This window comes from Diadema setosum, chromosome 3 (genome assembly GCF_964275005.1).
Source record: "Diadema setosum chromosome 3, eeDiaSeto1, whole genome shotgun sequence".
Lineage (NCBI taxonomy): Eukaryota > Metazoa > Echinodermata > Echinoidea > Diadematoida > Diadematidae > Diadema > Diadema setosum.
In genome coordinates this window covers 31,184,996-31,198,083 of record NC_092687.1, presented here as the reverse complement: position 1 = coordinate 31,198,083, position 13,088 = coordinate 31,184,996, and positions in this window count along the sequence as shown.

Genomic DNA, 13,088 nt, shown 5'->3' with positions numbered 1-13,088 from the left:
GCTCCACCGGAGTGAGGGGTTCATCAGGCTGGTTCAAGATGCAGTCAAAGACGCTATGCAGGGTGTCATCAGCCAAATAAAAGAGCAGGACGGCAAGATATTAGACCTGGAGAACAAAGTTCGTGATCAGGCTGCAGAAATCCAAAGCCTCAAGAGCCGGGTCAAGAAGTCTGAGGAAGCCTTGGTTGGAGTCACGAATGCTATGTCTCATCTTGAGCAGTACAGCCGTCGAAACAGTGTTCGTGTTTATGGCATCAAGGAATCGTCACATGAGGTAACTGATGATGTCATCTGTAAGTTTGCAAAGGAAAAGCTTGGCGTAGATCTTGCTCCAGATGAAATTGATCGATCACACAGAGTATCTCCCCCTCCACTGAGCAATCCAGATGCAGATCCTGCACGCAAGAAGGGCCCTCGTCCCATCATCGTGAAATTTGTTTCTTATCGAGCCAGAGCGATGTTCATTGCTGCCCGCCGTAAGCTGAAGGGGTCGGAGTTCTTTATTAACGAGGATCTCACTAAGAAAAATCAAGCCCTCTTCACTGCTGTCCGAAAAAATCCAAAGGTCATCCGAGCGTGGACCATCGATGGCAGAATCTTTGCGGGTATCAAGAACTCTGAGAATGGTTTGAGTCGCAAACTGATCACATGTGAGGCTGACATTGGAAAATTGTAAAAGATATAGTGATGAATTATTCCAGCACTTCATTTACCTAGTAGTAGTATGGTATTATTACGTGTACTCAGTACTTCACTGTCACATTTCATCTTCAATACTATTGCCACTCCTACAATGTACATGTATTTACTAATGGGTTTGTTCATTAGTTGTACAGTGAACTCTCATTATAGATTGCTGTTGTTGTTGAAATATCCAAATAACAAAGTAATTTTCTTGACCATGGGCTTGGAATGAATATTTTAACGTATTTTATTGTTTCTACAACCAAAAGATTTTGATATGGCAAAGAAATGCCATTGGACATATGGTGTTTATTCATAGTGAGGGTCCACTGTATTGCTTTATATGGCATGTATAAACATGTACAACATTTTTGTTGAATTTTTACGTAGTACTGTATTATTGGTACTTCACATTTCAATACTATTTGCCACTCCTACATGTATGTACAAGGACATTGTACTAATGGGTCTTGTTCATTTATTAGTTACAGTAAGTAGGGTGGATACATGTACTTATATACAAGTTGTAAGTATAGTAAGTATACACAATGTCGGGTGGATACATGTACATGTAAGTATTCAATTTCTCCTGGCAGAAAGCCCCAGGTTTTTATTCATTGCCTTTTTACCTTTAATGTGTTTGTTCATTGAAGTTTTTGCAAATATCTTCTGTTATTGTGTGTGTGTATGTGTGTATGTTCTTGTGTGTGTATGTGTACCTATGAACCTTTTTAATGCAAGCGTTTTTATACTGTCTACCTTTCTTGCAGCATTGTGCTGTTTTCAAGAGCCTACATGCAGATTGTCATGTTTAGATTTTGAAATAACATAAAAATGTTGCCCAATGACTTTGAACTGGGTGTTGACCTTGACGATGACTTAAATTCCACAGTAAGGGAATGTAATTATGTAAGTTGTGATGACTTTCAGGAAAAGCTTGCATGCAGCGAACCACATGAGAATTTTACTATGCTTCATATAAATGCTAGGAGCCTTGTTAAAAATCATGATAATTTGCAAGTGTTGCTTGAGTGTTTACACCATGATTTTTCTTTCATTGGTGTCTCTGAAACTTGGTTTAAGACATCAACTGATGCTAATTTATTCAAGTTGCAAGGTTACTCCCTAATCAACATCTGTAGACCTGATAGCATTGGTGGTGGTGTTGCCTTATATATTAAAGACTCCATCGATTATAAGCTACGGTGTGATTTGTCTGGTAGTAAACCTGGTTATGAGTCAATTTTTATTGAAGTTGATGATAAGGAAAAGCATATTGTAGTTGGGTGTATTTATAGGGCTCCAAGAAGTGATATTGAATCATTTTGTGATAATATTGAAGAGCATATGCAAACGTTATCTAGGGAGAACAAGTTTGTTTATGTTATGGGTGACTTCAATATCAATCTGCTAAATTCTGATTATGATGATAGTGTGAAGGGGTTCTTGGATCTTATGTATTCACATAATATGTTCCCTCTCATCACTAAACCTACTCGCATTACTGACACCTCTGCTACCCTGATTGATAATTTTTTCACAAATTGTATTCAAAATAATGTTGAGAGTGGTCTTATATTTTCAGACCTATCTGATCATTTGCCTATTTATTGTATAGACAAAGGAAAAGTAAGCATATCAAATGGTGAAAGAAGTATAAAAACTAAGCACGCAGTCAATGCTGAGAACATATCTATTTTCAAACAGAAGCTTTTAGAAGTTGACTGGCATGACCTATATAGCTTAACTAGTGCAAATGATTCATACGATTATTTTATTAATGTATTTGGTGATGTGTATGACAAATGCTTTCCTGTTGTTGAATCATGTGCCAAGAAGGGATGTAAGAAACCCTGGATCACACATAGTTTGCTTAGGTCCATTAGGAAGAAGCATAAGCTCTATAAATTATTCATTAAACATCCAACCTGGATAAATAAGAAGAATTATGTTGATTACAAGAATGAATTGACAAATGTTGTGCGCTTTTCAAAGCAAAAATATTTTAGAAATCTATTCCATGATATAAAAGGGGATATCAAAAAAACATGGTTCCATATAAACAAATTGATCGGAAAGGGGAAATGTCACAACCTTCCCTCAGAAATGTATAATGGTGATATTTCATTAAGTACAAATACGCAAAAGGCTGAACATTTCAATCAGTATTTTGCAGGAATTGCTGCTAAGATAAGTGAAAAGATCCCAAGTACATCCAATACTTTTCAGGATTATTTGAAACCTACAAAAAACAGCAAATCTTTATTTTTGAAGCCCACTACTGCATCTGAAATAATAATGCTAGCTTTATCACTGAAATCCTCTAAGTCATCAGGTTCTGATAATATAGCTCCTAGGGTTGTCAAAGAGTGTATCCATAGCATTGCTGTCCCATTGTGTGACATATTTAATAAATCTCTGTCGCAAGGAATAGTTCCAGACAAGATGAAAATTGCCAAAGTAGTTCCTGTGTATAAGAAAAGTGATAACAGAAACATTGAAAACTACAGACCCATTGCCTTGCTGCCTGTATTTTCTAAATTGTTAGAAAAGATTGTATGCTCAAGAGTAAATAATTATTTAGCTGTAGAAGGCATTTTGATCCCCGAGCAATTTGGTTTTCGCAAATATTCTTCTACCAGTATGGGTGTATTGCATTTAACTAACATTATTGCTCATGCACTTGATGAAGGGAAATTTTGTCTAGGCATTTTCTTAGATTTGTCCAAGGCGTTTGATACCATTGACCACCACATTCTTATCTGCAAACTTAAATCTTATGGTATTCGTGGAGTTCCTTTAGACTGGTTCAAAAGCTATCTGCAAAACCGAATGCAGTTTGTGGTTGTCAATGGGACCAAATCGCTTTCCACCCACATTGATTGTGGAGTGCCTCAAGGCTCAGTGTTAGGCCCACTATTATTTCTTATCTATATCAATGATATCATCAGTGCTACATCATTGTTTACTTACTCACTGTTTGCTGATGATACAAGTCTTCTGTCCTCCCACAAGGATGCGTACAGTTTAATATCTTCAGCAAATGAAGAACTTAACAAACTTTATCGTTGGTTTTGTTGTAATAAATTGTCACTTAATCTTCAGAAGACACAATGTGTTATTTTCAGAACAAGGAATAAGAGGATACCTGTAAACACCCCTTCTCTCATTATTGGTGGACATCAGGTAGCTACAAGCGAAAATGTATTATTCCTTGGTATTACTATCAATGAATTTCTGTCATGGAAGCAACACATACTAAATGTATGTTCCAAAGCTTCTCGGGGTGTTGGTGTGATGCATAAGCTAAAATTTATTGTTCCTAAAAGTGTCTTGACTACACTGTATAATAGCATCATAATGCCTCACTTGATGTATTGTAATGTTGCCTGGGGTAATACTTATAACAGCCATCTTCATAAATTGTTTATTGTACAAAAGAGAGCTATCAGGCTAATAACAAGCTCACACTTTACTAGGCCAAGTGCCCCCCAGTTCTTACAGCTGTGTTGTTTACCTCTAAACGAGTTAGTGTGTTTTAACTCATTGGCATTCATGTACAAGCTTCACATGTCCAGTTCTCCCTCCTTATTTCTAGATTTGTTCGTCAAAAACTCAGTTGTTCATTCCCATAATACACGACAGAAAAACCTTCTGCATCTACCTCGTGTAGCTACCAGTATTGCCCTAAATTCTTTTTATGTGTCTTGCATAAAAGAATGGAACATGTTGCCCTCAGATGTTAAAGATAGTACCACTTTTTCCAGATTTAAAGTGTTGGCTCGGAAGTATTTGCTTCATCGATATTCTCAGTCTCATTGATGCTGCTCCTTTTAAATTCTACATACATGACTTCATCTCATCGCTTTCCATTTGAGTAATATAGTCTAATGCCAATTATGTTTTGCTTTAAAATTCCATAGGTAGTGTGTGTGTGTGTGTGTGTGAGGGATTGAGGAATTCCACTAGAATTATTCTATGGCTTTAATGTTTGTATATAGTAGTGAGTTATTATATTATGTCTTAACTTGCCTTTCCAGGGGTTCTTATTATACAAGCTTGCTTTTCTAAGACCCCTCCACTTTACATCTATATGCATCTACATGCATTGTCAATTTATATTCAATTCTGCAAATTGTTTTAATCACATATTCAACAATGTATTCCTTGTTACATATTATTGTTCTTATGTAATTTTTGTATTGTGGAAACTTTTAATAAACTTGAAACTTGAAACTTGAAACTTATTAAAACACAAGGCCCAAGATGGCGAGTGAATTGTTCAATTCCACAACACAGTGTAATGTGTTTAATTCCACGACACAGCGGTGCGCCTTCTATTCGATATGATCTCAATGTTTCGAGCTTCGGTGCAGGCAGTTTGTCTCAATCATCAGTCACACAATACCTTGTGAAGTTGAAGACCGCCAAGCAAGAGCGATCCGCCATTTTGCCATGTCGCGGAAAGGTGTGGAGCATTTTCCCCATGACACATTTTGAGTACAAATATTCCGCCTGTCCTCATATGTAACACTTTTTGTCCTGCACGGGGTGTCGACAACGAACCTTTGCAGGAAAATAAAGTTGTACTCGTTTTTATAAACTCTCTCAGCCTCCGAATGCCTGCAATGGATAAAACGTATAACATCGCTTTTTTGCTTACATTGATGGCTGCCGCGACGTGTGGACAATCTATCGAGTGTAAGTTTACTATCGATCTGTCCCATATTATCATTCTAGAGATATCTTTGCCGAAGCTGGAGACAATATTGACGATTGATGCGCATACAATATCTTCATAATACTTATCTGTAAAAACGTTTCAAGTATCATGTAGGAAACTGGCCTTCCCCTGCTTTCTTCCACCTAAATAATATGCAAATTGTTAATGATGTACATGGATTACATTGTTGATGATGTACATGGATTACATACAGGACATGTACACGTGTCCGTGCACAAGGAAACAATATTAACTGTCCATTTTGAAATTTCAATCATTTCAAGCGAAAGTAAAATCATAAAATGCCAATCAACAGTGCAAGGGCACAGTTAGGCTACATATGAAGGGTTTGTTTGCAGAAACCGATAAGTCCATTGAAGTACGATCTCTGTCATAGTACGAAATAATACCTTTTAAATGATATATTGGTCACTACATAATTATATAGGTATATTTTTGAAGTTATGGTCAAAAGAAGCACAAATTTTCTTAGTATTCTCTTTATTTTTCTTGACCTTTAATCGCAAATATCTCCATTTGGCAAACATGGACTTATCGGTTTTTGCAAACAAACTCTTTATATCATTGGACAGAATGTTATTTTCAAGAATTACATACGTACAGATATGTAAGCTTGAAAGTTTCCTAAAATATGTGTACTTAGCAGGTCTTTTCATTAGCAGTCTGATTAGTGTGATAAAATATGCAAATGGACATCATGTCCCCATGGAAGTCCTCAAAGCTGCCCCTCTCGAGGGTTGCAATGTTCTCATGTATACATGGAAGGTGAACTGATGTTAGAGCGAGATCTCCGGGTCTCTTCTTCCGAATTGTTGAAAATGTTATTGATCGTGATTTTCTAGTAGGAAACCCAACTACTGAGAACTGCTTGAAATATGCAGAAAACATACAGAAATGTATTTCTTTTTGTGTGTCCCTAATGAAGAATTGAACAGCGCTGGAAATTAATCATATAGTATCAATATTACTAATATGTTACACAGTTTAGACTCGTTTATTTCATGAACATCTAGGTATTTCACATCTTAGGAAATACAAGTGTAATTTACTTAGTAACAGATGTACTCAAGCAAATGTCAGTGTGTGGCAAATCAGAAAATATTTTATATCACAGGAAGTAGCTAATTCAGTATATATTTGTTCAACTTTAGCGGTATAGGGTAGGTAAAATTCTACAGGGTTACACCTATTATAGATACCAACTTTCTTCATCTGTCGAGTTTCTTTCAGGTTTAGGTGGTAGCCTAAATGCTAACACTTGATTTTGTAAAATTGATTTGATTCACGGTGGGCATTCATTTTCAGTTGATTCCATCAGTTGATCTCTGTATCTCTATTTTCATATTGAAACTAGTAAACCTTGGTGGAATTAGCTGAATATATGCAAACTGTCTGTGTTGTTGTGTTTGGTTTTGTTGACATTATTATTATAATAATAATGATAATAATGATTATTATTATTAGCATTATTGTTATTATTATTATCATTACTATTATCATTATTATTATTGCTGTTGTTGTCATTGTCAAAAAAGCTTATGGTAGGGTTGGGGCATCACAGCCGGGCTCAAGTAGGCCTATAAAACGATTGAAGTTGTAAAGCGAATTGTGTCTATAGTTTTCTCATAAGAAAGCGGTGTAAGCCTATATGTACACAAGTTTCGAGCAGCGGCCACAGAGAAGTCCATCTTACAACTTACACTAACATCGATTATAATGTTTGTTTTATGTTAACTGCTGTTTGGGGCAAATTATTTGTATAGGGCCCCATTTTCTCTCTCTCTCTTCTTTCGTTCTTTAAAACAACAACAACATCGATTACATGTATGTCTCTCAAAATGTAAATCTTCAATAGCTCAAGATGAACATTAGAGGCATTGTTATTGTCCACATTCTGTTTCGAAGCTAGAATTGTTGTGGTAATGCCATGCTAACTACCCAAGAGTGGGGCTTACATAGAGCTGTTCTCTGCGACTGATTTCTATAAGAGCAACACTTTTGTGCAGTCTCCGGCCTCGCTCGGGGGCAATCCTACATGAACTTTTAACCTCACCGTGACCCTGATTGTGTGGCTTTCGATGCAACCATTGATATCATAATACACACTGGAATTAGCACTCTTGAACTCGCTCCTGTCCATGTAGGATGACTTTGTCTGGCATCCTGATCTTTGTTACATGGACATGAATGACTTGTTTGAAATACTCGTGTGATTGCAGCTGCACCGCGGCTAGCAGTACGTCGCATACTATCTGACCATGGATCTCGTGAATAGCGTGGGACGACAGCGTAAGTCCGATACGAAAAACATACCACAGACGCAAACGCAACGCAATACACTTCTCGTAGGCAGTAAGCACAGTACAAGAGCACAGTCGTACAAATAAGGTCAAGAGTGCACCGGCAGGAAAGACCACTGATGTAGGTAAATATAGATGGAGGGTATCCGCATAGCGATCACTGGTCTCGTGTTAACTATAGATGGCGCTGCACATAGAGGGAGGCGCTCAGCACGAAAGAAGCACTCTCTCCTGGCTGACACATTCCTCCGTTTATCTTCATGAAAGATCAGTGGACGTCTGTTACTGCTTGGCTCATGGTTACGCATCTAAATTAACCGGGGGGCCAAAAGCTGAAAACAGAGGTCGAGTTGCATTCTCTCTACAAACTAAGTAGACCATGCTTATTTTCAAGTTTTTATTTTAACAAACAACATTCCACTGGTCTACCTCAAAAAATTTGTTGCGAAAGCCTCCAAATCCAAGATGGCGTCCAAGATGGCCGCCATATTTACTGAATTTGTTATTTAAATGATAGAATTTGATAGAAACATCAAATTTCAACAAATTTGATGTCATATGAAAGAGAATAAAATTTTCTACAAATTGATTCCATTTTCGTGGGTTATTGTGATAACTGGATTGAGATTTCAAGGAAAAAACACTCATTTTTTGATATTTTTCTGAAAAAACTAAAATCGTGAAAATGCTGGATTCAGCATAAATCAGAGAAAGACTGAAGGATTATCTTGAAACATCTAAAGAATTTTGTTTGACATATAATTAATATTTGGAGAAAATTAGGGGTCAGTACCATTTTTGGTTCAGGAGTTATAATGTCTCAAACTTGAAAACTCACTACGTAAGAATGGCCACTTTAGTTGCGACCAAGACCTTGTTCGTCATAAAAAAAAAAGTCTGCGCGCGCCAAGACTACTACACGCACCACTGGCACTGGCGCCGGTAGCAGCGCAAGTAGTGCGTGTAGTAGTCTTGGCAAATGCAGACTTAAATATTCTTTGACAAACAAGGGTTTGTGCCTGCAAACTAACTTTTCATATCAAGTGGTAGCTCAGGTGATACTGATCGCTATTATTTCAAAGTAGATTGTTCTGAAGCAGATGAGATGAAGCAAACAAAATTTCAAATAGAGGTAATAGCTTGAAACTTGGCACCAATCTTGTTATAGATAGTTTAAGACACAATTTAGATCAACCGCTCAAAAAAAAATCAAGATGACAGCCATCAAAGTTGACATAGTGTATTGCGCCAAATTAAATGTATTATTTCGATGTTGATACAATTTTGTCTGTTGTGATATCTTAAACCGTCTTAGGTTTTTATGGACACATTTTTAAAACCAGTGATATTCTACTCTCCGAAAAAGAAAAAACAAATCGAGTGGAAGTTTTTACTTTTGATGTGAGGAGTGAATAACAGAAAACGGTGAATTTAGAGTGAAATTGGAGTGACTTTTGAGTGTAAATGTTCATTTTCAATAATTTTAGAGTGACCTTAGGCAGGGCTCCACACTAACTTTTATTTTTGGTGGCCCAAAGGCAAATATCTGACCTTTTTTGGTGGCCCGATCAGGCCACCAAATTCTTCATTTCTGACATTTTGGTAGCCCGACGTGCGTTTTTGGTGGCCCCGGGCCACCGGACCAACGTTAGTGTCGAGCCCTGCCTTTGAATAGGGATCACTCGTCACTCTTCGAGTGATCCCCGAGGTCACTCTAAAATGAATGAAAATGAACATTTTCACTCTCGAGTGATCCTGATATCTAATATGGGAAAGCATCTACCAATGGCATAAGTTCAGATCAATTGTGACACTATAACCCAGATGAAATCAGCCCAAAAACAATGTAAGAAAAATCTGATAACAGTAAATACAGTTTCAGCATGCTTATTTGTAAATGTGAATATACAGCACGAGTAATCAATTTGGAAAATTTTATTCGAACAATATACTGAAAAGTAATTTTGCCCAACACATTTAAGAGCAAAGTTGAGAAATTGCCGCCATGTCGGATCTTTTTCTTTTTTTTGGGGGGGGGGGGGGGGGAAGGGGGGTTCGGATCAGAAGGGCTTTCAAGGACATCTACGGATCAGACATTATTACACATACACCATCATCATTCACGTTTCTACAACAGCAGAGTAACATACAAGTAAAAAAGCATATAGTATCTTTGATACAGAAGCATTTCTTTTTTTATCAAAGATTGGGCCTTACCCAAACACTGGAATGAGCTCCACCCCCCCCAAAAAAAAAAAAAAACGACCCTCAATATGCACTGAAAATATCTTTTAGTCAATTGACAAATTAAAGTTAGTCATACAGGTGGTCTTATTTGACAAACTAATAACTTGTTAAGTAATTTGTCATGCATGTGGCCTTACTTGACAAATTTGTGTGACAACTTTTAATTCGTAGTGTAATGGGTCTTATTTGACAAATTTTCATCTAGTCATGACAAATATTTATTTGTCGTGAAAAGTGGTCTTATTTGACAAATTCTAATTTGTCATTTGTCATGCAAGAAATTTAATTTGTAGTGCACCAAAATTAATTTGTAGAGCGCAAAAATTAATTTGTCATGCATAAAAATTCATTTGTCATGCAAAGAATGAGTGTGTAATACAATTTATTTGTCGTGCAGTAGTTTGTCGAGTATGATTATGCGTTTGTCATGCATAAACAAATAGCTACAGTAATTTTACTTTATCTATACATTGTGAAGAATACTGTTTGGCACAAAAATCAATTCATACAGGAAATCAGAAATATCAGCAACCACTTTATTATCAGGAGAGCAGATTTCCGTCAAAACAGAGCAAAACTGTAAAGATTCAATTACTTGAATTTTAATGACATTGATGAATACAAATTGCGGAAAGAAAAATCTCGTACAGATTACTTCTAGGAATGTCTAGGTATACATACTCTTAACAATCTTTCATTGCAACTGTAAAAGCTATGTTCACAAATTATGCCTAATTTCAACATTTTAACATTTTGGTTAACTGCTGAAGAAGGAACAGATTGTGTCACGGGGAAATAAAGAATAACAACATCCTAATAACCAACTATTAATTTGAACAGTTTATATTATTTCATACATATTCAATTACTTGAATTTTAACAACATTGTGGAATACAAATTGTGGAAAAAACATATAGTATACATTATTTTTTGGAATGTCTATCGATTTCTATGTTTTTTATTAAAAATTGTGTAACCATACATACTGTACCAACACAATGTTGGACATTAAGAAAAAAAAAATGAAGTTAGCACAACAATACATAGCCATCACATGTGCCAAATTTCAAGCCAAATGCTAAAAGGATGAGGGGCTTTGTTGAATTCACCATATAAGTGTATCAATTTCACGCAAAATACACTGTTACCATGGCAACACCTTTTCCACACTGACAAAATATTTTTTGTGCAAATCTACGTAATGTAGAGGTAACATGTGCCGAACTTGAAGAAAAAATGCTATAAACAGAGAGATTTAGGATGAAATCAAAATGTTTGTATGATTTTCATTCAAAATGCACTGTTACTATGGCAATGCATTGTTAAACAATGATGAAATATAAAGTTTGCATATCTCTGTACTATAATGGTTGCATGTGGCGAATTTAAATCAAATGCTCAAAGATTGAGGGAGTTACCCGAATCCACAATATTTTTACATAATTTTCATTCAAACTTTGCTTTACCATGGCAACACAATGATCAACAATGACGAAAGGTTAAGTTTGCACATATACGTACCACAGTGGTCAGGTGTGCCGAATATCAAGCTAAATGCTCAAAGACTGTGGGAGTTGGCTGAGTCCACATGCTTTTTGGTGAAAAAATGTTGTTACCATGGCAATGCACTGTTCAACAATAATGACAGATTAAGTTTGAACATCTATATTCTATTATAGTGGTCACATGTGCCAAATTTCAAGCCAAATGCTCAAAAACTGAGGGAGTTTACTGAATCCACAATATTTTTGCATGATTTCATTCAAAATATATCCACTGTGACCATGGCAACACACTTATCAACAATGACGAAAGACTATGTATGCTCATCTACGTACTATAGTGGTCGCATGTGCCAAATTTCAAGCTAAATTCTCAAAGACCGAGGTAGTTACCTGAATCCACAATATTTTTGTATGCATTTTAGTGAAAAGATGCTGCTACCATGGCAACGCATTGTTCACCACTGACGAAAGATTAAGTTTGCACATATTTATGCTACACGTATAGTGCTTGCATGTGCCAAATTTCAAGCCAAATGCTCAAAGAGTGAGGGAGTTAACTGAATCCATAATATTTTTGCATGATTTTCTTTCAAAATATGTCATTACCATGGCAACACATTGATAACAAATGAAAGATTACGTTTACACATCTACGTACCACAGTGGTCATGTGTGCCAAATTTCTAGCTAAATGCTCGAAGACTAAAGGAAGTTAGCTGAATCCAGAATATTTTTGTATGTTTTTAGGTAAACAAAACCCTGTTACCGTGGCAACCCATCGCTCACCACTGACGAAAGATTAAGTTTGTACATTTATATACTATAGTGGCCATGTGTGCCAAATTTCAAGTCAAATGCTCTAGACTGAGGGAATTAACTGAATATTTTCGTATGATTTTCATTCAAACTATGCTGTTACCATGGCAACACATTGATCAACAATGACAAAAGAGTAAATATGCACATCTATGTACCATAGTGGTCACATGTGCCAATTTCAAAGCAAAATGCTTGAAAACTGAAGGAGTTAGGCTAATCCACATTTTTTGTATTTGATTGTAAAAAAAAAATTTATCAACACACACATCAAAGATGTTTTGCACAAACATTTATTACGTTGATCGCATATCCCAAATTCAAACTGAATTGCTACAAAACTAAGAGAGTAGTGCAATCCACAACATTTTGTAAGATTTTAACGAAAATCTTCCGTTGCCATGGCAATGCATTACGAAATACTCATGAAAAAGGTGTCTTGCACATCCGCCTGTGATACCAGTCACACATGCCAAATTTGAAGTTAATTGCTCAAAAAATGAGAAAGTAGTTCGAGTCACAAGTTTTTATGAAAATATGCCATTGCCATGGCAACTCATTATGCAATACTAACAAAAAAGGTGTCTTGCACATCTCCCTTTGATAGCAGTCACACATGCTAAATTTGGGGTCAATTGCTCAAAAAATGAGAGAGGAGCTTGATCCACAAGATTTTGCAACGGACCGATCAACCGACTGGCCACCCAACCTCAGAGTGATTCCTATATACCCCCCCCCCCCCCTCAATACATACTATGTGTGGGTGGGGGTACAAAAACTCGAGCATCTTC